The sequence below is a fragment of the Kryptolebias marmoratus genome, linkage group LG7 (genome assembly GCF_001649575.2).
Source record: "Kryptolebias marmoratus isolate JLee-2015 linkage group LG7, ASM164957v2, whole genome shotgun sequence".
NCBI lineage: Eukaryota > Metazoa > Chordata > Actinopteri > Cyprinodontiformes > Rivulidae > Kryptolebias > Kryptolebias marmoratus.
Genome location: NC_051436.1, coordinates 8,293,174 through 8,320,557, shown reverse-complemented (window position 1 = coordinate 8,320,557; position 27,384 = coordinate 8,293,174). Strand labels below are relative to the sequence as shown.

Sequence of the window (27,384 nt, the reverse complement as noted above, 5' to 3'; positions counted from 1 at the left end):
ACATAAAGTATGCATACCTACGTGTCCTCTGTCCCAGTCACTTGTGTATGCATTGAGCTGATAAGTACCGCAGTTCATTTTCCCCATGGCAAAGCACAGTAAAAAACTGGGGAGTAATAATTGCGGTGGGAGGTGGGGGGGTGGGGGGGAGTAGTGAGTTGTGTGTGAGGAAGAGGAGGGGCGATGGCTAAATATGCTTGATTGCCTCCCAAGCTTTGGTGCTGTGTAATGAAATATGGCCTCTGCAGACAGGAGCTCCCTTTGCGATAGCTTTCTTGTCACTTTCTCCTTTGCCTTTCTTTTTTTTTTCTCCCCCTACCCCTCTGCACCTTTTCACTCTCATGTTCCGACATTTTCATTTTTGCTCGGCTGTCGCAGTTGTTACGGAACAGAGTCCATCAAAGCATTTGTTGCCATTGAGCAGCTTTCTTTGCTTTAATGTAACAATTATGGAGACCAAATCCAGCCTAATTGAGTATTCCTCACCGCATCAAAATGGTGGGCGCTGTATTATTCATCTATTCTACAATTTAATTTGCAGATTTATTAGCATGAACGGAGTGTATAAAAAGACGTCTGATAGCAGGGAGCTGAACAAAACTCACAAGTGATTAGGTCAGGTTGTAGGGGCTAGAAAGCAGACATATCCTTACCAGGTTAATTATGGTCATTTACATATTCAAAATGTAAAAATGGTGCAATAAAATATTAAAATGGCTTATTTGCAATCTAAGAAGCCACTGGGTATTGTCTGGTGGTTTAGCCTGTAGCTGCAACAGCCAATAAACCTGATTGTGGTGTAGCCAGAAAAAAGCCTGATAATGAATATCAGGGCTCCTTTTCTGTTCACCAGTCAGTCTGAATTTAAATATAATGTACTGTGTAAAAGTCTTGAGTCTTGTATTTTTCAATTATCCAGACGTTTTTTGCTTTTAAAGCTATCTTGATTAATATCTGTTTAGGTTTTTTGAAGACATTGGACACTGGCTCGTTCTCCTTTTCGGCCCAGTATCTGACCATTTTCAGAGAAATGTTTAAGATATTTAATTGTGACCTGTGAATCAATCAGGCAAAAACTGCTCCTAAATTCAAAGAATGGCCCAATATTGTGTCAACACATAACAGACAACTTGGCAAGGAACAGATTTTAAACTGTAGCTAATAACTAACCAAAGTACTTTGCAAATTAGCTAGCTAGTAACTTTGATACCAACTGTATGATACAAAGTAACACTTTGTTCTAATTATCTGAATCTATGAAAATATAAAATATAACAGTTTGACAGCCAGAAAATAGTGTTTTAACACCAACAAGGTGACTTCCAAAGAGTTAGCTAATTTACTGGCTACCTACATAGTAATAGAGTTACCACACAGTGCACAATATATAGCACTTGCTAGAAAAAAAGTGCAAAAGCAAAGTCCAAAGAAAAACTTTAAAAGAGTTCTGTCTTTTGCCTACAGATTCTGTATAGTCCTTTGGGGAAATGGGTTTATGAAAATTAGCTTGCGTGCTTTCAATTGTGCTTCTACAGTAAAAGCTAAATCAGCTCTCTACATTCACACAGAAAATTGACTCTGAATTAACTCCAGTGAGAAGTTTGGGGCAGAGAGACAACTGCAATCACGACATTCGGAATTATCATTGCAAATCATCTTACTTGACTGCTATAAAGCCCCACAATGTTTTAAAAGATAATGAGGCAAATTAAAGCTTGTCCAGTGCAGCTAAAAACAGGAGAAACTCATTTTTTGTTCCCACCACCCAAAGCACGTTTCTCTCGGCTGCTGAAATAACCAGCTAAGCATTTGCAAGAACATTAGTCCACAGGCTTGTATGGGTACCGCAGAATCAGAAAAAAAGAACACTCTAAGAATTTTCCCACTAAAATAAACACATTTCAAAGATTTTCTTTTTATTTTTTATCTTTTGCTTCCAGAATGACTCACAAGCATAACTGGTTTGTATTATTTAAAGGAAAATGTAGTTACATTTGGATTATGTTTTTAATATTAGGGTATTTATTTTGTTTACTAAACTGTGATTTGGTTGCGAAATCAGAATTTGATGTGATAACTACAGTAGATAAAAGTATTTGCAACTCAATGACAGATATGTGCAACACAGAAGTTGGAACTTGTTTTTGGAAAACATTGTGCCCAATGAAAGTGGTGCTTTAATTTTAGTAAGCCCTTCTTGTTTGTTTGAGAGTACAAAAATACCTTCTTTTGTACTTCAGATCGACAGCTTGATTAAGATGTTAATCCCTGTTCCTTTCTGTCTTTTTCACTTATGCAGTTCTCTTTCCTGAGATGTCAACCACAGGTTGAGGCCTCCGGCAGGTAAGAAGCTGAGAAGAATAGACAATTAATTGAGCATAGAACTGTGTTTTGACCTCTGTGTTGATTTGTTTTTCCACAATTTTATGCGATTCATTAAGGGTGCTCACACGTTGTATGTTATTAATGTCTTCAGCTGAGGACTTAAGTCTATCTGTTTTTGTTATAAAGAGAAATTGCTCGTTGTCAGAGTCGAGACAGCCCAAAGAATACAGCTAGTGATATTCAATCAAGCCTTGAGTTGAATGTTGATTCTAGCTCGATCCAGTGAGTCTTTATTTGTTCAGATACCTTGGTTTAATAACATGAAAAATAGTGCTTGTAGCTTGTCAGTGACACAAAGAGCGATGCTCTGTAAACTCTTGCTCTTTTGGAGAAAATGGTAGCATTTCTTTACTGTAAACATTTCATTATGAGCACACAATCAAATCTTTAATAAAACTAGAAAAAAAGATCATCTATCTTATGAATTATGCTGAGAAAAGAGAAATGAGATCTGTTAAAATCAAAGTCGACAGGTCAGATCTTTAGAAAACTTGGAAATGAGAATTGGGCCACAAAAAACTGATCAGTGCCTCACTACCTTCCATTAGTCATTCATTATTGCTTTTTTGGTCACTGCTTAGGTTTGTTTGCTGAAATTTCATACAATGCTTTAGTGCCACGCACATGTTTTGCTTTATTAAAGTCTTTAAGCTCAACAGCTGAGGATTTAAGCTGATCTGTCTTTGTTATAAAGAGAAATTGGTTGAGATAGCCCCGAGAACATGTCAAGTGATATCCAATCAAGTGCTAAAGCTGAATCTTGACTCGAACTTGATCTAAGATTTTTTTTCATTTGTTTTTTATTTGTTCAAACAACCTTTGTCCAATAACTTGTAGGATATTATTTTTTGCCTTTCAGGGACAGACAGAAAAAAGCTCTGAAAGCTTCTGCTTTTTTGCTAAAAATGTGTAAACGTTTCATTTTGAGCACACAATCAAATATTCAGTTCAAGCAGAAATAGAGGTAGAGGTGGGGATTTTGAATATTATTAATTATAGTGCTCAGCAGGTCAAAGCTTTACAAAAAGCAGAAATCAAAATCAGCCTAGAAAACTGATCAGTACATCTTTACCTCCAATTAGTTATTCATTAGTGCCTTTTTGACCTCTGCTTTGGTTTGTTTGCCTAAATTTCATGCAATGCATAAAGGATGCTCAAATGTTCTGCTTTATTAATGTCTTTAAACTCATCAGCTGAGGACTTAAGCCAATCCGTCTTTGTTATAAAGAGAAATTGCCCGTCTTGAGGGTTGAGACAGCCCCGAGAATATGTCAAGTGATATCCAATCAAGCGCTAAGCTGATTCTCGTCTCGAGCTCCATCTCTCCCATCTCCTGACCTGCAGCTGCGCACGCGGAACAGACTATATCTGGCAACCTAAACCTTTTTAAAGTGACTGAGAGACTGACTGGCACTGATGGGACCAGACTTGGACTCTGCGATGCCGTTGCAGCACCGCGCCTGGGCCTCAGAAGCTTGATTGATAGAGTGTGATGAGACTGTCACAGAGCAAGGAGAGCAGCACAGAGATAGGCAGGATGGAGGGAGGGAAGTGGGTTGACCAGGAGAGAGAGATAGGGAGAAATAAATTTAAGAACATGTGAAGGATGAAGTGGGGGAATGAAGTGGCTGGATGGAATGTGTTTCGGACACATGAAGGATGTGAAGGTGGAGGGGCTGGGGGGAGGCAGCGCTGACGGAGAGGTGAATCAGATACTGAGAGGCTGAAGGCTTCACTTATATGTCACATCTGGCTTTGACAAATTCAGTTATTATGATAGAGAATATTTCAAAAATCCTTAAAATAGGAAGGAGATGTCATTAGAATAGAAATTATAAAGCACTCATTGGATAAATTACCTCATTAAAGGTACAATATAATACATTTTTATTCAATTCAGGTGTCAAGTGATGCAGAGACTTTCAGTTTTCAGTCTTTTAGTCTAATACAATATTACAGCAGAGATTATTGGAATTCATTTTTTGCACTTGTGGAAAAAACATATTTTATGTATTTTCAGTTTGCATGGAGTTTAATTTTCCCACTTTCTACTTTATCTATTTGTAGTAAAATATCAGAAGATATTGAGGAAAATAAAAACTTTTTTGTTTTAATTGCAGTCTAACCTTCTATGTACAATAATAAGCACTTTGAACTGCCTTGTTGCTGAAAAGTGCTATATAAATAAATTTGACTTGACTTTATGTATTTAACCCTCATTTTCACAGAATATTTAGCATTTGGTGGCAGAGTTGCACAGGCAAAGCAAGGTTCAACAAAAACATGAGACGGTAGTTTCCATTTTCTGACCCAATTCCCAAACACACCGTATCATGTGAGCCGATCAAATGAAAAATTGAGTTGGAAGTACATGTAGACTGCTGGTCCCATGTCAGTATCAAGCCTGGATACAAGCAGCGATTGAGTGTGGATCTGAGTCATACAGTCATTTTATCTTCTCCTGTGGCAAGTTGGCTCACAGTTGTTGTAACTGGCACTTGAGATCCAGGAGATCGGCACTTGGTTAAAGTTGACGTCCAAGCCGGTCCCACAAATATTTGATTTGGAAAAAAAATTGCCACAGAGGGACCTCATAGAGACACATTTTGTATGTGCACAGGCATTGTCTTGTTGAAAGCTGTACCAGGTTACTGTCAGGTTACTTACAGGGGTACGATACTGGGATGCAAGAGCTCCCTGCCATCTGGGTCCCCCAAATCACTAAAAGAGGCAATTTGAAGTCTAGATGTGCCAGCTCACGGCAAGTTAATCATTTACATACCCACTGTTAGTCTAAATCTGTACTAAATTACATCCAAATCTGAGTGCTTAACCTTTTTTTGCCCTTGAATGCATATAGAACTTAACCTCAACCCTTGTAAATAACCTTTTTGCTTTGTTTGTTTGTATTTCTTTCTTTTTCCTCAAAAAACATGATTTCAGTGCACTCATCAAAGAGATACTTTGAACTCTATTCTCCAGATTCACCATACAGTCAGTATCCACCCCAAACACATCTCAAAGTCTTGTCTGAAAACTACCAAATAGACAAATCAGGCAGCTACTGAGTTTACTTTAAGACAAAGTTTGACATACAGTAGCAGTGTACGTCAAGGTAAATACTAGATAAAATATGATATGTCTAATTCACAATGACACAGAGATAACCCAAGACATTTGGACAGAAATAAACCTTTTAACTCTCATTCCCAGTACAGAAATATGTCATAACCAGTTTTCTGGGCTGTTTATTAGTTTATCAGCGCCTGCTTTGCAGACAGTATTAGATCTTGTGGACACATGGCATGTTGGCAGTGAATAAAATACAGGCTGAGTTAATGCTCTGTTCTGGGAATTCCACAGTTAGTGAATTCAGACTCAATAAAGGCACCATGTTTTACTTTTATCCTTGCCTGAGGAAAGAAGGCTGACTCACCAGAATGCCTAAGTTATTATTAGTGCCTCACATCTGTGGAGAGAAGCTCTGTGTGTGTGTGCGTGTTTGGATGTCGGTGTGTGTGAAAGACAGAGGCTGAGCTCCAGCAGCAGAGCTAAGTTCATGCAGGATCCTCTTATCTGCCACCTGCCAAGCTCTGACCAGGGCTCCGACTCCTGCGCCCACTCCCCACCCTCCGCTTCTCTCCAGCAGGGCTTCCCACCCGTCTGCTATAGACTCAAGGCAGCCAGGTGAAATGAGCAATTCCCATTCAGGGACAGGAGAGCTGCACAGACTCGCCATGTGAAATGGCTGCTCACTTTGGCAGATCAATGCACTCTCTTTCCTTCATGCACTGCCACTGAGTGATAGCCAGGAAGAAAAAAGCAGGAGGAGGGAGAGAAGGGAAAGGTGGGTATGTTTGTTTGTGTGTGTGTGTGTGAGGGTGTCTGCGAAGAGGTGGTGGTGGGGGGGTTAAAGTGTTAGCCGGGCATTTAATTACATTTGCCATGGCTGCTCTGAGGGAGTGCTGTTGGAGGGAAATTTGAGGTGCTTTGCATAACCTCAAAAGACATGCAATATTGCCATTACCCTTTGGAAAAGAGAGTGCAGTTCCCATGTCTCACCGGATATGAGAATATTCAGCCACTCAACTGGAAATTTTGCCAGTATGAATGATATTAGTGACAATCGTATTAAAATGCTTAGCGGTGCCAGAATGAATCCCATACTTCTGCAGTGATGAAACTCGTAAGTCATACATTTACTACACAGCCAGTTTTGAATACATAGGTTAAAAACTCTGGCTTTTAACAGATTTATGTAGACTTCTTTGTGACGAACTAAGCAAGCTGCATCAGTAAACTGTGTTTTTGCTTCCTTTGTCTGAGACCATGTTTGTCATTGAGTTCAGTCCACAGTAAATACATTTTATAATTGTGATGAGAAGACATGCATGTTAACTTAACAATGATAATACAATTAGAAATGGATTTAAAAAAAACAAAAACACGATTTTCACATGTATGGAGAAACTTGTTAAATTGAAACATTTGCTTTGCATACTAGAATCATGTTTCATGGTTTTGAAGCCTTTTTAACATTATGTGATTACATGTGGAAAAACATGGTAAATTTATGTGTTTTTTCTGTTAGGGCATCAAAAACGTCCCTTTCACAGGTAGAAATTATGTTTCACATGGCAATGTTTAACATTACCATGTACAATACATTTAAAATGTGGTTTGGAACAAGAACACAAAGCTTTACATACAAATAAATCACTCTTTCTCATGTGAGGAGGAACATTTTGAACATGTTCATGTGGTCAAATGTGGAAAACATGGTAAATTTATGTGTCTTTGTCTGTATAGGCACATACACAGTACATGCAGTTCTTCAAAACTACATGTACTTCACATGTGCAAATTACTTTTTCTCACATTAAACTAGAAGTCTTCAGAGAATGTAAACCTCTGCCAAGGTCATGAAAATTGTAGGATTGAAATCATGATCCAGATCACCACCAAAGTTTAATCATATTTTTATGTGACAACTCCAACACTTCCTGAGAATTTAATCAATATCTGTTCATTAGTTTTCAAGTAATATTGCAAACAGACCCACACTACTGAAAACATAACCTCCTTGGCAATTAACATATAAAACACATGTCAAACATGTTTTGCACACTGGAAATTGGGTTTTCAAAGAAAAAATCAAAGGAACATTACATATGAAAGATCTTGTTTTCACATGTGAGAATGTGAAATATGTAAAACACCTGTGAAAGGCATGAAACACGTTTTGCACTAGAAAAAGTACAGTTTTTCTAGAAACAGTTTTCAACATGTTCACAATGTTTTCACAGTGATCACATGTGAAATGCATGATAAATCCATGTGTTTTCTCTGAAAGTACAAAAACACATGAACATGAACATGAACACATGAGGAAATCACATATGTTCACATGTGAAAACGTGTTCAACTTGTGAAAGACGTGAATGTGTTTTTTTGTAAAGTGCCTTTAATGATACAGTTTATCAATTCTAAGTGTTAAATTTAAATAGGAAAAACCTGAATCACTGAAAAAAAAATGCTTAGTTTATACTTTGGTCAAAGTCGGCTGGGGATTCCCCTAAAAGTTTCCACTAGTTAATACAATTTTTTTTTAAATCTGAAAAGTTTTTAAGTAACAAAAACCACAGACTGTCATGGCTGGTCTACCAAAGGAAGTTACCGTTTCTGCCAAAAATAATGTCCACTGCAGGCTTTGCATCCAGCTAATTAACTACCCAACATCCTGCCTGGTTTCCAGCATTACCTTAAAAAGTGGCCATGTAAAAAGGTAATTCTGAGATGCACAAAAGGAGAGCGTGTTTTCTCACACTCCCTTCATGTATTAAAATAATTAGTCATTATCATTATTATCATAAAAATGTGAGTTATTTAGTATTTGTAGTTATGCTAAAGGCATTTCTGTTTTTCAGTCAAAGCAGTTTGAAGATGTTACATTTTTTACTACAATCTTTTGTTTTAAATATTGTATTTTGCCCTAATGTTTGCCATCAGAATCTCACCCATGTCTGTTCTCCACTGCTTTGGTAGAAAATGTAAATCAGAAATGCAGAAACCCGTCTGATATTGAAGGATATATGTTCCAATGACAAATGTGATCCAAAAATTGATTAAGCCTTTATTGGCTGCTGCTTGGGGAGAAACTTTATTACAAACCTATACGTCTCCAATTCAATCTCCTCTAAACTGTTTAGCTAGTCCCTTTTATTCTAATCATCTTTATTCTAATAATCTATCATCCCGTTTCCAGAACCCCGACGCCCGTCTCACTTCTCTCAACATCAATGAAGCCTGAGTCAGAGATATAGTCAGACCACTGCAGACATGATGGCAATAAAGTGCACTTGATTATATGGTTGAAAGTGAGGACAAGGAGACAGAGGAGCACAGGATAAGAAAATAGAAAAGAACACAGCCTCTCAGCTTTGATCGCGCCGAACATCTTGATGTTCGAAAAGTCCCATTTGTGTGCAGTCTTTGTAGAGGTGGGCACAGGAAGGTTAAACCCTGGGCATCAGCTGTCAGAGCACTAATAAACAGTGTTTAGTAGTAATAACATGCGCTGCCGCACTTCAGGTTGAGAAATGTGAAAGTGTCCATTTTGTGTCTCCCCCCCTCCAAAAAAAAAAAAAAAGATAGTCAGAAGTTATGCTGTCACTGTTGTAAACATCAAAGGAAAGAGAGAGAAAACATCATCGAGGAACTTTCTCTGTTTCAACCAAAAGAGAGAGAGAAAATGTCAAAGCCTGGGAGAAAATAGATGCCTGCGAAAAAGGGTAGGGAAAAAACGGGGTTTCAAATGGATTCCATTTTGCCGACACCTAATGATAGCTATTAAACAAAAGCGAGGGAAGGAAAGCCGGAGAGGCTGCGAGAGACGCACAAAGACTGGGGGAAAAAAAAAAGAAAGACAGAGGGTACGAGACAGACAGGAGGAGAGAGACACCTGCTGTTGCATCACCTGCTGTAATAATGGTGTTGACATTCAAATAGAAAGCTCTGACAATAGGAGGTAAAGCTGAGGCAGCACCCGGTATTCAAATAGAAAGAAGCCATCAGGAAATATTAGCAAGCGTCAGGACTTTTCAGAGTGCACACAGAAAAACCCACTTGACCCTCTGGCGTTGTACAAGTGCTTATCTGTTATAACTGAATGCATCGTGAGCAAACAAACGCAGATTACACATTGAATAGGATAATTCTGCTCCAGTGTTATTCGTTCCATACTAACTATGCATACAGGCGTTTAGAAAGAGCAGAACTTTTTTTCTTGTTCATTTAAACTGCATGTAAAGTTTTCCAAACCAACTTATTTCAGTGTTTTTCTGTGAAATTTTAATCTTGGGGATGACTCATTATTGCCCGCCTTTTGACAAATGGGATGTTAACTATTGGAGTCAATTTTGTTTGTCTGTTAGTAAAGTATCTCATGAACTAGTGGATGGATATCAAACTTTCAGAAAGTAATCATTGGATGTGCATCTTAAACTGGTTAACTTTAAAGTCAATCCATTTTAAGTTGGCTGCCACAGCTTGCTGAACCTACAAAACACAAAATTGGCAAAAACATTGTCAGTTTTATAGATGCTAAGTTAAATTTTGGCATGGCAGTAGCTAAAAGTCATCCCCAAACATACACTGAGTGCTACATATTTTGCAACATTTTTTGTTCAAGAGTTTATCATTAACCTTTGGAGTTAACTTTGTTTGTTAGAAAAATATCTCATGAGCCACTGGACAGATGAAACTCTAACCCTAACCCTAACCTCATTTAAAACTGTCAAGAAATACATCAGGCCTTTAAATTTAATTAATGATCAATTTTCAAACTATTTTGTCTTTATCTTTCATGAACTTTTCATACTCCCACCAAAGGATCTTTATTTAGAATTGTCATTCATTCAATGCCACAAATTATTTTCTTTTAGTTGGTCAGCAGTTCTTTGTATCTGTGTAGACCAGTGGCAACTGGAGAAACAAACTTCCTATGTTGGAACCCAGTGGTGTTTAAAGGACTGCAGATATCAGCAGATCCTTTCTGATGCAGAGGTCAATACCTATTAAAGTAAAAGCAATAGTCAATATAGAGCTCCTACATGAAAAGCTCTAGATTCGACTGCTTTTAAAACCAGGGCCCTTTCCACAGTGCTTTCATGATGGGTTTAATGGTTTAACGGCTCTGTGATTGCTTCTGTTTTGTGAGCAGAAAAAGAGTAATTCTATATAGACGCTCGTTTGAATGCAGATTAGTTTGTCTGGCTTTTGCAAAGATGAGAATTATTGGATGCTTGCCATCAGTGATTGTTGTAAAGATGATTTTTGTCCCATGTTGTTATGGCTTGCTAAGTCACTGCCACTGTTTTAAAAACACTTGAACAAACACAATTGTCATGATCTTTGAGGGTTTTTTTTCCAAGTAGGGCTCTGTGGCAATGTTATGAGTAGTAAATATCATACTTGGTGCATGCTTTGAATTACTTCTATTTGGAAAAATAAGATTAGTTCTGACCTAATAGTCAAAATCCACTTGGACTATGGCTAGTCCAAGTGGATTACTGCCATCTCAAAACCCCAACCACAAATGTTTCATAGCGATTTAAGCTAAAGCTAATAGTGTGAATACTGAGTCAGCATTCACATTCTGCCACAGGAAACAAATCTTAGATTTGTGGAGGCTTTTGGTATAATGGCAAAACAAAGATTAAATACTGCATCAATCATTATTTTTGTCACCTGCCACTGAAAGTGTGTGCATGTGTTTGTCTATTAGCAAAATATTTCATAAACTGCTGGATGGACTTTAATGAAACTCAGAAAGTAATCAGTGGATGTACATCTGCAAGTAATTACCTTTTTGAAGTCTACCTTATTTGAGATGGTTGTGCATGCAGCTAATTCACTACTAACTATAAACTGAGTTGTTTAGTGTCTAGTATTTAATTTTCCTTAGGAATTAGAAACAAGGGAGTCCTTTCTGGTAAAAGACACATTTCTCCAATGATTTCTTGTAGCTACAACAAAGAATGTGACAGTTTTTTTTGTTTGTTTTTTTTTTAAGTTGTACAAGTTGGGATGAGTATAATGTGATGACAGGGTGGGTGAGCAGTCTATAACATGTTTTAATTTTGTGTCTCTTGTTGAATTTTCAATATAATCTAATTTTAGAGCTTACTATTGGAGATACATTTTCTGTGTGTTATGTACCTGTTCCAAGTTGGAGGTTAGAAAAAAAATCTTCAGCAAGTGCAAATTTAAGGTAAAACTCATTAAAAAAAACTAATTCTGCTGCTCGTTGGAAGCAAAACATCCAGTGACTTTGATCACACTAGTGTTTGTCCCAGCAGAAAGCTCTGCTGGAATCGATTTCCGTCCAGTATAATTGCTGTCGTGCTAGGCTTTGCTAAATAAGCCGTCACACCAAAAAATATACCAGCAAAAAAAACTGCGTTCCTTAAGAATATTTTCAGCAATTAGACAAAGAACACAGATCTTAAGGTGCAGAGATCTTAGAAAAAAATATTATAAGAAGACTTACTTTAAGGTGATAATTTGATTGTTGCTTAAATTATCACTTTTTTCTTGTTTTGGGGGATTTGAAGTTCCTTGATTGACTGTCCAGCCTACAGTATTGAGCATGTTATCGCCTTTCAGCATGTTCTTGCTTGTCTGTCTGTGCATGTGTTTGTCTGTTACCAAAATATCTCATCAACAACTGGATATATTTTATTAAAACTCCCTGAAAGTAATTATTGGGTGTACATCTACAACATCTATCTAAATCCATTAACCTTTGGAGTCAACCCAATTCAATTTGGCCTCCACAGCTAACAGACATTAGAAGCACCAAAATGGCTGTAACTCAGTTTTACAGATATTGAGCTCAAATTTGGTCTGGTAGTAGCTCTGTCACCCCTTCCTAATACTCCAAGTGCTAACTAATTACAGGACATCTTTATTCAAACATTTACCATTAACTATTGGAGTCAACTCTGTCTGACTGTTGACAACTATCTCATGAACCATTTGACAGATTTTATTGAAACTTTTAGAAAGTAGTCTGGATATACACTGACAACTGATGTGGACCCAAGCCAACTCATGATGACTGCCACAGCTAATTTATTCTAACAAACACACAGATGGCTATAACTTAGTAAATTTTACAGATATTGAACAAAGGTCTGATGTGGTAGTAGCAAAGAGTCATTTACAACACATACTCAGAGCGCTGAAACATGTCATCATATCTCCCAATATCATGGAAGATTGTGCCTTCTGTTATTTCCTAACGTTGACCAAAACAGCTGTAACTCTGTCTCAACATAAGATCTTAGTTTAAAAGTCTGGCATAAAAATGAGTGGGGGTTTGACACTTCTTTAAGGAGCACTAAACCTTTCATTTATTTTTCTTTTTTTTTCCTGTTCTACCATTTTTATTTAAATCATTTCTTGAATGACAATGTAAGTGAAGTGTATTACCACAAACGAGTTCTCTTAAAGTACGAGCATGCAGATATGCTCTAAGAAAAAGTCAGTAAATCCTCAGTTTATCGTACACTATCCTCAACAGGAAAGACTTGAAGGTTGACTTAAAGGTTCATTTTTGGGATGAACTACAGCCCACTGTAGCAACACATCCCCACCTATCTTTTTCCTCCCTGTCTCGTTCCTTCCCCCTTCCACAGTTGTGTTTTTTAAGTAAATGCACACTCATACAGATGCACAGACACACAGACACCCGTGGTCTCCTCTCCTCAGCGTAAAAGTTGCAGCCGAGCCATCCATCCAAACCCACAGACCATGAAATTAGGTTAAGACGTAAAGCTGTGAATGACACAGGTGTGGATACAAATGAGAACATCCGAATGAAGAAGTACAGATCCAGGATGGCTGATACTGTGTTCGTTGTAGGCACTCTTGAATTCTATTTCAAAGCCTCACCTTCATTTTATTTAGCCCACTTTTTTCCCAGCTGTGTATTAGTGGTCAGGGCAAGGCATTAGCATAAATACTGGCAAGCTGTGTGCGAGGATATTAGGAGTTCTGTCATTTTCCAAATCTCATTTCCCTTAAAAATGTTGAAGCCGCCCAAGCTTGTCTGCACTTCTCCTCTGTTTTGTATAATACAGAGAATTTGTATTCCGTCCTTTTCCTTTTGCAGATGCACAAAGATTAGACTCCTTATTTTTAATAACTCCCCTCCATGTATAAATGAGATTTAACATACGACAAACTCAGTGACACGATAGCAACCCTTTCCTTGTGACAATGTCTGTAACTACTAACATGTGCCTTTAACTGTTGTGGTCAGCTAGGACTTTTTTCTGTTTGTTTCTTTTAACCTGTGCTACCTTTTAGGACATTTTCTGATACAATCACCTACCTTGTCAGGACCATTATTCCTTATGGGACCAAAGCCTGATCGGTGAAATCTGTTTTGGGTTCAAGGTTTAGATCTAAGGTGTGAATTTAGTTTAGGTTAGGGCAAGGGTGATGGTCAGCATTAGACTACAGAAATGAAAGGAAGTCGATACAATATCCTAATAAGGATAGAAATCTGAACTTCTGTGTGTGTGTGCTTCATGCATTAGGTGTGTCTACAGTTGAATGAGTTAAAGTCTTCAATTTGATTTGAGTTTTATATTATCCTAAATAATAACTTAAGTCATATTTGGCCCTTTTTTCAAACTGAGGTAATGGCCTTTTAATATCCCAGAGGAAAAACAAATCATTCCTAAATTACCACAGTGGAGCATAAACTTTCTTGGTTTCCAGTTGCCAGGAAAATATGAGGTCATTTTTATGTTTCAGGAAACTCCTTCACATTATAGCTATTTCTGATTTGTGCTTTTTTCTTACTAATCTGCCTATTTTATTATTTTTAAACAAACGTGACTTTTTTATTCATGTGCAACTGTCAGTTTTTATAGCAGGTGTTTACTAAAAGGAAGGTGAAATGGTAGATGAATAAAACACATTTGCTGTTACCTGAGAGCTTATTTTGAGTCTTGTAGTATACTTGTGTACACCATTTTTTATTTATTTATTTATTTTTACTTTTAATACAGTTTTCATCTGTGATGGAACTTGCCAATGGCTCATATGCAGTTCACATGCCTATGCCAACTTGGTTAGGGTATGGAAATAAAACAAATGATTAGGTTAAAAAAAGAAATAACTTAATTATCAAACATTAAGTATAACATTATTATGCGAGGAGCTACAATGGTTTTATGCGAATTACATACAGTGTATTGCCAGAAGTATTCACTCACCCAACCAAATAATGGAATTTTAGGTGTTTCAATCAGAAAACGGAGCGGAGATTCCAAGCCAGGCCAACATCAGTGTCTGATGTTACAAATCCGCTTCTGGAAGAATGGTCAAAAATTCCCATAAACACTCCATAACCTTGTGGAAAGACTTCCCAGAGGAGTTGAAACTGTTATAGCTGCAAAGCGTGGGCCATTAGGAATGGGATGTCAATTAGGTTCATATGCATGTGAAGGGAGGCGAGTGACTACTTTTGGCAAATGTAACTTGCATTGTCAAAACATTCGGTGCAAACTATCATTAAATTGAAACAACTTTTGATAGGTGGGATTTTCAGTGCAATCTGAGACACAGGTATGTATTTTTCGTCTTTGTTAGGGGTGTGTGAGAGTTTTATGCAACAAAATTGTATAAACAAAGAGAACATTCATATTTAATTTTATGAAACAGATTCTAAGAATTTGCTGCATTGTAGCAGGGTCAAAATGGCATGAAACGTAATAAATAGACATGTCACAGTTGTAGTTTTCAGCACAATAATTTAAGAATAACAGTGCTGGAGCCATCCATGTCCTTGATTTTCTGGCTTTTTTCCCCCAGTTATTAAGAAATAAAAAGTTGAGTCACACAGTTTGTACTAAGCTTATTTTAATTACTTTATCTCACTTGCACTCCCAAGGTGCCGTCCTGACTGGAACGTACAGTACTGAAAAAGATATTAAAATCATAATGAATATGCTAATTATTCTGATTTATATTCAGATTTTTTACAATGGTTTTATAGTCTAATGACAATAGCAGGACTTTATGTAAGCTATACTGAGTGCATCTAATTACTGGAATTTCAATATGTGTTTCATAACACATTAGTTAATTGTGCTCAGCTAAGAAGATCTATGGTATTACACTAATCATTAATTCATGATGGTTAAAGTTCTTGTAGAGTTCTGTTTTTCTGGCTCTGTAGTCTGGTGCCACTCGTTGTCAGTCTTCATTCTCAGATGTCCAAGATAGATCCCTCTACTGTCAGAACCAGACAGACTATTTCCCAGAGTCTGCTGTGACTGCTGAGCTCCACAGACCATGAAAGCTGTCTATGCAGTGCCCAAAAACTACCTCATTGTAAAACTTCACCATCTCCAGCATTGCTATGGACACAATTATTGCTTCAAGAGACACAAAGCTTTGCACTTTTAGGCATTTCAGTTTCAATTATTTCACATTCTCGGGCAGAAACGGGCCTGCTTAACTGTACGCTTTAAAAAGTTAATCTGAATGTGATTTTTTTTTTTTTTTGTAACGGCAGGACTTTTAGAAGGTTTAATAATTTGTTTTGCATTTTAAAATCAAGTGTACTTTAATAGAATATAAAAAAATGATTTGATTCTGTGTGAATTTTTATCTAAAGTTCGTCTTTCAAGACAATAGCTCATTTCTTTTAAAGCGGGGTTCTGTGAAACGTTTATGAACAATTAATAACTGACCTAACGACTTCATACTGACAAGCTAATGTCTATCGTGAGCAAGAAGAAAGCAGATTGCTGCCATCTTAAAACAGCTCAAATCTTAAACATTTCTTAGCAGTTGATGCAATATCATACAAGTCTTTACATCACTAAATTTCACATTGCACAGAAATATCGCCTGCCAAGGGGTGTGAATACTTGTCCCTCTCGTGTGTGTATATGTGTATATAAATATATGCATGTGTATTATTTATTTATTTTTTACTCCTGTTGAAAAGGAGTTGTTCCTTTCTTTTCCAATGCGCTTGCTAAAATCGGGGAATTGCAAAGTTTAAATTTGGATGCAATCTGCCAGCTTCCTTAGATAACCTTTACTAATTGTTATCATATATTGTCTGAACTGTATGCAAAAGTATTGTTTTATAATTGGATTAAATTAATTGTAACTGGATTTGAGTATGACTTGAACGCACTTAGTTTTGTTGTAAAGTGCTCTCAGACAACTCTTTAAAATTTTTTTTTGTAATCAAAATCTAAAACCTTAAATTTCTCTGTCTTTCTTTTATTGAAGTTTTGCTATATGGGCCTATATATGTTTGGAAAATAGTCGGTCATTGCATTTTCCTTGATGGTATTATTCTTAGTATGGTTAGGGTGTTTATCTAGACATACTATCTAAACATAAAACCCACCACCACTCTGCCCCCGCCAGCATTCCTTATTTTAATTTGCTAAAGTTGGCAGCCCTACTTTTAATGTCAGCACTCAGTCTTGTCTTAACAAGAAACGTCTGAAGCAAGAGTGGGGAAGAAACCCATCTCTCTGTGGTACAATTACAGAAGTGCACTGCAGTCACTTACCCTGCTAATACATGGTGTGATATTAATTACTGTTTGTAAACAATGCTCTTTGCAGAGATTATTGCATGCACTCAGCGTCCTCGATTTGTGTTTGGTAATTCTCACAAGTGATTAAATGTTGCAGCTAGGACAGCTGTTCAAGATGAGTTCATTGGCATGTTTAATTAATTGCACTTGAGATAATTATTCAATCATTAGTTTGATGAATTTTCTGTGTCCTGGATAATGCATCAAACGTCTGCTTGATGTTGATAGTTTTGAAAATTCAAAAGTGACCATTTTTAGATGCTTGATTTTGGGATAAACTTTGCTGGAGAAAGTAATGTCAGCCATCTATAATGGGATTCATTGTGGGACCTCATGGGTAATCTGAGCAATGCTAATGCTTACTTAACAAGCAAACAATAGAGATTGTCTTAAGATCCAACAACTGCTATGTTAAACCTGTCTTACTGCTCATTTTAGTGTTTAGATTGTTTTCACTTTGCATAGTGCTTGAAACATGCTTATTCCTTCACCCCCTTCAAACATTAAGGGTAGTGGCAACCTCCAGCTGAAGGAAAGCCAGACAAATCGTTTGTGAGAGATCTTGTCAAACAGATTAATTCCCACCCTGGGCCTTGAGGTTCTGGACCGTTTTTCTGTCATGCTGTTTTGCCAGGCTCCCTCTTGATAATACCCCAAAGATAAAATTAATTGTGCAGGGAGATGTGGAATGGGGAGTATCTGAAAGGACCTTGAGCAACACATGAAGCCTTTTTTTTCTCTTTCTGTCTTTCTTTCTCTTGCTCTCTGCTCCTCTGCATGTGAAAACACAAAAACAATCAAACCGTCAGAAACATGACACATTACATCAATTATCACTTACTTTGGCATGACGTTTCTGGAGGGAGAGTTCTTGAGAAAGATGCAAGGGGACAAATCAACCTTCATGAAATTTCCTTGTCTGGAATTTTTGTGCTTAAATTATTGGACCTCTATAATGGAACAAAGCAAAAAGAGTTTATAATGCTATTACATTGTTTGCCGCTAAAAGAGCTTAAATTCTAATAACCTCCTCTGAAAATTCACAACAAAGCAAATAAATAAGTAAATAAATAAATCTGGCACTATAAGGAGCTGTAAAGCACTCACTGTTTAACACACTGCTCTGTTGCATGGAGGCTACAGCTAGCTGGATAATTAGCTAGTCAGGAAGTAAATGGCTTGCTAACAGCTTAAACAAGCTTTTGTGAATTACAAAAAATTATCACAAAGTGAAGATAAATAAAAAATAAAAAAAACTATAGAAGATGTACCAAAAGAACTTTAAATATAGGAGCAGTGTTTGTAAATGTATACCTATATCTTCATATTATCCACTACATTCTTTTTTTTCAGCATGTGTGAAATACGTATTTGTGTTTTTGAAGATGACATTAATGTTACAACCACACTATCAGTGACTGTGGATGGGAAAAAAAGTTGTTAGACATTCATGAATCATTTTTTTCAAGCTGTATTTTAAGTTTGTTTGTGCTTTGTGGCATTTTTGAGTTGAGCACTTCAGATGTGTGTGTTGCATATTCTACGTTGGTTTTGCAAAATAATAATAATAAAAAACTTAGAAGGAGTAAACTGTCTGAGCTAAATGCAATCTAAATTTAGCCAAGCATATTCAAGTCTAAATAAAAATTATGAATAAGTTCAAAATTGAAATTGCATCTATTGCCCAGCGGGTAAAGGACAGAAAGTTTGTCCAGCGACTGTCAGCTCTGCTGGTGCTTATTGTGGCGACGTTTTGCATCAGATAAGTGTTGTGTTAGAAAAATAAATATTAGAATACCAAGAGGCTGTTAAATATAAAGCATTTCCACAGCTCTGCACCAAAACAAAATGCAGTAGGAAGGCTGGTTTTTCTGGCACGACATTTGTTGTACATGGGTAAAAGACTCAAATAAAAGAATTGCCTTTAGTACTGCTGGAGTCAAAACACATTAGATAGTGCTTCTGGGGTGCAAAATGTGTTACTACTCGTGCGTAAATCAGAGTTTTCTCTTCTATTGTCTTCTTGTTTCTGTGACAAATGCAGAAAAGGGCAACTTTTTTATAGCACATACTGAGATAATGTTACTGCCAAGAGTTGTAGTGCCGTGTGATTCAGAAATTAGATGATAGCGTGTTCTGTCCTTTCTACTGGATTTATTCACAGTTAAGCACTTATATCTTTGTCTGCACATATTTTGCACGTGTTCCTATGAAAAACAATGTGTTGAAGAGTTTTCATAACTCCCTTTTTACAAACATTCCTGATAAATGAACATAGTGGCATTTAATTTCATGTACACATCTAAAAACCATGAAAATTTAAATCCAGCCATTTTAGACTCAAATAGTTGCCACTTTTAAACTGTAACGCCATTAACTGCGTTGGTAGCGTCCCACTAGTGTTTTCTTTTGAAATCAGAGATATTGTTTTCTCTGAGCTCATCCTTTGAAATTGTGGTGTCTCATCATGGGGAAAGACAAGCAGTGCAACAAGGATGAGAAACCAAGAAATGAGATCTCAAGTCAGGTGGAAACTATAAGGACATGACTCTGGGGAGCAAATATTAAATCATCCCAAAGGGTTGCTCAGGTGGAATGTGTTTACATCAAAGAAAAAAATACACTGTTAGTATTAGCAGTTTTTATTATCGCTCGCCACCAAAAGGCGAAAGGCAGGCAATATTGTTTTTGTCTTTTTAGCAAAAATATTTAATTAACAACTGGTCGGATTAGAAAGAAACTAAGAAAGTTATCAATAGATGTACATTTACAACTGATTCACTTTTGGAATCAATCGGATTCAAGATGGCTGCCTCAGTTAATTATTTTTGTCAATGCAAAAATTTCTTTACCTCAAGGCATATTCACAAATATTGAGAGATCGGATGTGGTAGTAGTTGAGAATCATTCCCAACATATACTTTGGGCATAAGATCTCACTGTGTCACATGAGATTGTACATAGTATTTACAAAGTCTGACCAAAATAGCTAAAACTACACTTCTTAACAGAAAAGGATCTTGGTTTAAAAGTCAGGCGTGAAAGGTGGCAGCCAATATGCATCCCTTCGAGGAATGCTAGGCTTTTAATTAGTCATGAAGTATCGTTGTGGGTTCTTTACTTAATAATTAAACAAAGTGCTCAGAAATTGACAGCTGGAGAGATATTTTTCTAGACATTAGACATTCAACAGATTGATGCGGATTGTTTCATTATTAGCTCAATGGCAGTAATAAGGTACAGCATTACACACTAAAACAGTCTTCACTAAAAGGCATGTTTTCGTCATGCTGACTCCAAGCAAGGTCTCTCTGGAACACTGTGGCATTGGACTAACCATCACATTGGTTGTTGTTTAAACACTTCACTTTCATGTGCAGTTTCTAGGTACCTACAGTATCTTATTTTTTTGCACCTCGACTGACTGCAGAGGTTGTCAAACTTAAGAGTTTAATTTGAAAGCAAAGTCAATTCTTTGGATTCAGCAAAAACCTTGTCAGCTGTTGAGTTGACCTTTTCTGAGCTTTTCTACTCCACAGATTTTAATTCTGAGCCAACATAATCCAAGAGGAATAAATTCAATAGCTATTGTTGACACCGAGCTCATCACTCTCCGCAAAGTACCTTCAAATAATCGAGACAGACAGATAATGGTTTGGAACCGGCTTGCTGCTCCGTGACAGACATTTTCAATTAAGAAAGGGGTAAATAACTTGAGATTCATCTATTTTGTCATGTCCTGAGATTTATCAGCACATCATGCTTTAAATCTATTCACTCCAGAAATGGTAATGTCTCACATTGGATTTACTTGGCGAAGATAAATGTCATATAGTTCCCATATCCTCCTATTGCTGCTGAAGTTTTCCTACCATGTCTAAGAGCTTCAAAAGCAAATAAAGCATATGAGGAAGTCAGTGACAACATAACTTTAATGGCATAACAACTTTACTCAGGAAAGTTCGCAAGACAACTGAAGTAGCAGCAGTATAGCAATCTGTTTTTACAATATAAACTTGGTATAATGTATGTGTATGTATATATATACATAAGATGTGGCCAAACTAAATGTAGGGTATAGTTTTGATATTTTTGCTAATCTAGATTCTGCATTCTGATGTATCATTTTTGCTGTTATGGTAAAAAAAACCATCAGTTCTTTATTAATATATAAAATAACTATTGTTTGATTTCACATCTATTATAAGATGTTATAAAAATGATTATGTTCAAAAGTCAAAACCCCTTCAATGAGAAAAAAAAATGAACTTATTTACAGTTGGTCTACTCATGGAACTCAAATTTTATTTTTTGTTCTTTATTTGGTGCAACAGTGGACAGTTTAAACATTCTCAAAGTTTGTCTTTGTTATTTTAACTGTGTGCAGTCTTGGTAAACAGTAGAGACAAAATTGCTTTCAGATTATTTTAGTTTAAAAATATAGAGAGCGCTGTCTGTTGATGGCCTTGTTTAAGATGCATCAACAATTGTTCTTCTTTTTTTTCAGTCAATGTCAACAATTGTATAAATTACTTGTTGCAGCTCTTCTTAGTTGATAACTTTTTTTTAGTATCACTATGTGCAATCTTTAGTGTTAGTTAAACTAGATCTCTTAAGAAAACTCTGGGTTTGTTAAACCTGCTTTTGTAGTAAAGGGATTAGGGCTTCAGTGCAACTATTCTCATATTGCTTTTTTTCTTGGGAAACTTCAACCAACATTGACAAAATACCACATCATGACAGTGAAGTAAAGTAGGGGTGGGTGGGAGGAACCTTTTTTTTTTTTTCTTTTTCTTTTTTGTAAATAAAGTGACATGACTCATTATTATGATGAATGATCATGCAATTCCCCAGGACCCCCAGCATCAATCCCACCTCCACCCTCTTTTAGGAGTCCGTCATTTAGGCCAGTTTTGAGGGAAAGCCAAACATTTAAACATTGTGTTTAAAAGTGCTGAGGCAAGCAGCTCTGCCAGCCAAATGGTTGCTCCACTCAGCTGCTGAAGCACTCAAAGACCTGGTTGACTCTTACCATCAAGTCATTAGATTTACTTCAAACTCACTTAGACTTATAGAGAGTATAAAGACGACAGGAGACTGTAAAATACTGTAAAATATAGGTGTCTAAAAGTTGTAAAAGCTAGATTTGTTTATGATAGAAAAATAATCAAATCATACATGGCAGCATCCATAAACCAGATCCTGCTGTTTTAAATTTCTAACAAGTGAACTCAAGGACATTTGGTTTAGTATTCTTCATAAACAGTGGAGAGGATGAACAGTTGAATTCCAGTTTTACCATTTGTTACAATATCAGTCATCCAGTAAAATCCCAGCAGGAATAAATTTTAAGTTATTTTCTCATAACCCGCGGCAGGAAGTTAAATGTTTCCAACATTCGCTTGAAGAAAAGATTTGCCGTGTTTATATATGAAGAACTTTTCGAATATCCACCGTCGTAGTTGTTTAAAAAGGTCGCTTTGGGTGAGGGTAACCTTGACGAACGCATACGTTTTCAGAGTTGTTACAGTGAATAATCCTAAAGCCACCTCAAGCTATTACGGTCTTCAGCTGTTTCTTTCAGTACACTGAGTACATTTATGTTTTTGAAGAGAATTCCTGCATCTGATGCACACCACCGCAGGCTACAAAAGAACCAACTGTCTACAATTATGCGAGGAAATGATCTGCGATCTGTTATGTGTGTCACTCCATATGTCAAAATGAACAGATCTCTAACACTTAATGCTTATGTACACTTGTGCCTTTGTGAGTTACTTTTCACGAGTCCACAAAGATCAGTTATTGGAGAACCATGTAAATATAACATTTAAATACGGCAGCCCCCTTACCGCATGACACATAACACACTAAGTACTGGTTACTTGCAATTATGCTCACAGACTGCTCGTACAGCAGAATCCATTAGAATCCATCCACTTAAAGACACTTACAGAGATGTTGTACCCTCGCTGCTGTTGGGTGACTGGACTTAGTTTCTATGGGAACCAAAGTGCAAAGCAAACCAGGAAAAATGTGGAAACGGCAGCTACTGCTCAGATAAGCTACAGAAAAAAGCCAAATGTTAAGTCCCCAAAAGCAAAAAAAAAAAAAAAGAGCAAACGGCTTTGTTCAAAAAACAAATGCTGTTCTTTGTCCTCGAAACTCAGCTTAAGCTCATGTCTTTTACATGCCTAGCTGGTGGAGAGTTGGGAGAGTTGTTGGCACATTACAGTGTGAAAAGTTTCAAGCTGAGCAAAGACAGCATCATGTTATTTTATTAGAAACTTAAAGCTGCAACACAAACTTTAAATCACTACAATACAATAGTTTTGTTCCTATATAAGATAAAATAAATTCCTAATTCTTAATTATAACACCTTACATACAGGTTGTTTGAGTTCAAAATGCTTTACATATGATGATGAAATTAAATTAAAACCAACAATGAAGAAATGGTCAGTGTGACACAAAAATGAAAAACAATGGAAAAAAAAATCTACATTAAGTTTGGATCAAAAATTGGATTAATTACTATAAACTAGAGAAACACACATTAAAGCTTTTATATTTAATCCTTAAATCCTCTGGAAATCAGTATGCAAATGAAGTGAATATAGACTGATCATCTTCTTTTAAAATTATTATTGTACAACCTCTGGGTGTGGGTTTATGACTGCAGACATGTTTGTTTTTAGAGGAGTTCAAAACTGTTTTAAAATGGTGAATTTTGATTGGTTTAATAAAGTGTCAGTTTGAGTTTAATGTTATTTAAAAACACAAACTGTTTTTTTTAAAACCTCATGATGCGACATTGTGAAAGCTGCTTGTTAATGTGTAATTCTGAATTTGCAGCCTTTCTACATCTCCTTTCCATTTCTTTCCCATCAAATGTGTCAGGTCTTTATTTTTTATTATTCAATGATTTGCAAAAGGTCCTGTTGAGCCTGTGTGAAGATGCCAAGTCTGTGTTCAACATGAAGTTGCTCAAAGAGAAAAGTTGAAGCCCCAGTCAGATGCTTTGCTTGTAGGCCTGGCTGGTTCTGGCTCCAACCCCATTTGTGTGTGTATGTTGCATAAATAGAAAAGTAAGCAAAGGTGTCCCTTCTCATTGTAGGCCTCCCTACAGCGAGTGTATCACAGATAAAATGGAAAAAACTGAATTTTAACACAGTGGCATATGACGCCTCAATAGCCTGTTTTTTTGTTTTCTGGTGCTTTAACAATGAGGCTGTGACAATCCAGCTCAGACACACAGTCATGTTTAAGAGTCTCTTGTGCTCAGCCTGGTTTGATGAACAGAGTTAAAGGTACCACTGAGGATGAATTCGTGAGAACAGCTATGTGTGCCTTAGAAACCATTTAAAAACAAAACATCAATAAAGATCCATCAATCGCAGCTTTTTAGGCTAGTTCCGATTTCTGATCTTTGTAATGCTTTGACCCGCTGGTTCCAATTTCAGTCAATTTAGATTTCTCTCCTTGACCAACCATTGCTAATTTGGTCTCATCTGCTCAACTTTGCAGTTCTAAGTTGTTCTGCCATGTTTTCGAGAGAAAAGGCAGCTCCTTGCAGCTGTTAGAAACAAACCACATTTGTACTTCAGAGCTGACCTTTAACCCTTCTCAGACTGATGGGCAGCAACAGTTGCTTGTCAACTGTCATTGCTGATGTCTTTCCATCTTGACATTGTGTTAACACACACCTGTGTGCTTTATAAGAGCAAAGTGCCAAAACTCCTGCTTTGATATAGATGGTCCCACTAGCTGATGATCGGTTCTTCTGATCAGCTGCACCTGGCTTCTACTTTCCATCTGAACTCTTCCAGAAACATGAAGGGTGGACTTCATTTTGTTTTTCTCTTTTTCTTTTACACATAGCTTTCCTATCTAGGCTTTGTTTCCGTTTAATAAATAATGACATGGTGATTTATTTTTCTATAAGATTTTAGGAATTTTAGAATTTTGTAGCAACCAGAACATTTTACATAAATCCCTATAACTGAAAGAGGGGTGTGCTTTTGCTTTTTCATGACTTTACGTCTAAAAGCCCTAACACGTAGCATTAATTCTCCATGTAGGAACACGAGTGGTAAACCCTTACCCTGACGCTGTATTGCAGACCCTTTTTGTGGCTACAGCAGCTCTTTTTGTAGCTCTTAATGACACTGACACTTTTCAGGTGGTGGACTGGCCCATTAAACTGCTCTAGCTCTCTCTATTTGCCATCTCTCAGCTGTGAATTTCAGCTCCCCTCATTGATGTTCAATTGGATTAAGATTGGGACACAGAGCAGGTCACTTCAGAATGGTCTAATGTTTTCTTCTTATCCATTCCTTGATGCTTTCAGATTTATATTTGGGGTCATTATCTTGTTGGAAGAAGCCTGAGACTAAAAGAGCTCTTTGGCACTGAGCAATATATTTTGCTCCTGAATGTCTTAATAATCTTCTGATTTCATAGTGCTCTGCACAGATTCAAACTACCCTGCGCCAGATGTAGCAAAACAACCTCTTCTCACAGCAAAATCTTGAGGTTTTACAGTGAGACAGGCTATGTTTCTCATTGAAAGCTTAACTCTTTGCAGCTTTTAACATTAGACTAATGAGACTTATTTCTCCAGTCTTGTTTCATCTGTCGTCTTACTTTTTCTTTTCCCTTTTCTTCTTTTTTCTTTTCTGGCGCAGACACCACTTTTCTTCTCAGAAGAACAGAACTCATTCAGACACTCCTCTTGCTATTTTTATTCCGCTTTTCATAACTCACTTTGCAGTCCATTTTCAAATTTATTTCCTAATACCACTTATCTTTTTGTGTAATCTTAAAAATGTACAATGTCTATATATGCCTTTGAGAAACGATCCATACCCCTAGAACCTTCCTACATTTTGTCATTTAGGTGACTTCTGTAGGAAACTGGTTGCTGTGGATTTTTGTTTTAGTTCGAGGTGTCAAAGTAAAGGCAGCTGAATACAAATGCACATCACACTTTTCAGATTTTTATTTGTAAAAATACAAAATGTAGAGAGGTTCAAGAGATAGGAATAGTTATATAGATGTACAGATATACCCACACTGTTATTTACTTGTAATTTTTTTTAGTCTGCCAAGAACATGTTGCCTATAAATTGGTAATTCATGAAAAAACAGGATGTAAAAAGGTATTTTCCAAACCACTATTTGAGTATTTCTTGACTTTAAAAGATTTATTTTTTCTTATTTGAAGAAACTGTTTAAAAGTTTACTGGAGAATCGTGAATTACTGCTGGAAAAGTGTGTGCTCATGATGAACAAAATCACCACCTAACTTTTAATAGTCTTGCAAGTAATTTATTTGATTTCTTTTCAAACAGTAGTCAATCACCTGTGCATACTGTATTTCTATCAATGTCTGCTCCGCTGCAGACAGGATGATCCTCTTAGTGCCTTAGCAATCTGGGACACTATTCCCCACCTCTTCCTTTTGCCAATTTGTTCGTGGGAGACCCAGAGTCCTTGTCTTCATTAAAGGAGTTCCTCATTGATCAATCACCGTCAGAGGAGTTGCTCTGTAATTGCACTGTGGCCTAATCATGACTGACGTCTCATCCTCTCGCTCTGTCACAGGTCTTAGGAGGGAGAATGTTCCATGACTTTCACACCTTCAACCTCAAGGTAGGCCTCTTTACTCTCATTTATTTGGTTCATCTTTGGAAATGTATAGTTTGATAATAGACATTGTGACTCATTAATTCATTGGTGGATATGAGGAGAAAAACAAAAATTTAGCCATGCATAACAGTAATCAAACTATAGAAAAATTCTGTTTTTTATGGGTTCCAGCTCTGAGTTAGAGTTCGTATAACAATGATTTGATATTTTTTTCTTTGTGAAATGGTTCCTGATCAGCAATGCTATTTCACTCCTGCTCTTTGCAAAACAACTTTGGTAATAACAGAAGGCGTCAGTCAGCAAAATCCATGTTCAGCCTCCACTTTCTTGATATTGTACATTCATAGATTAAGGCTGATGTGGGCAAAATAGAACAAATAAGGATAACTTTAAAATACATGCCACATTTGGTGTATGGTGAGTCGTAGCAGAACCAAATGCAGGCATGAAGGAGGCAGTTTTCAGGAATTCAGCAGTATTTTTAATAACAGAACTAAGGCAACAAAAAACAGGCACACTGCAAGATGTGTTGAGTTTGAATAGTTGATCTGACAAAGAACTACAGAAAACCAGGGAGTATACAGGTGCTGGTCATAAAATTAGAATATCATGAAAAAGTAGTTTGATTTCAGTAATTCCATTTAAAAAGTGAAACTTGTATATTATATTCATACATTACATACAAACTCATATATTTCAAATGTTTA

The 27,384-nt window shown here is 36.7% G+C and overlaps 1 protein-coding gene across 40 annotated transcripts in view; it reads left to right on the top strand.

The window, feature by feature from the left end:
* LOC108234849 (protein tyrosine phosphatase receptor type D) overlaps window positions 1-27,384 on the top strand; it is a 441,438-nt gene that overhangs the window by 196,578 nt on the left and 217,476 nt on the right. For all 40 annotated transcript variants that reach the window (XM_017414393.3, XM_017414387.3, XM_017414372.3 and 37 more), the window contains exons 7-8: window positions 2,300-2,343; window positions 26,633-26,680. The gene's annotated coding sequence lies outside the window, so the exon portion shown is untranslated. The remainder of the gene's footprint in view (window positions 1-2,299; window positions 2,344-26,632; window positions 26,681-27,384) is intronic.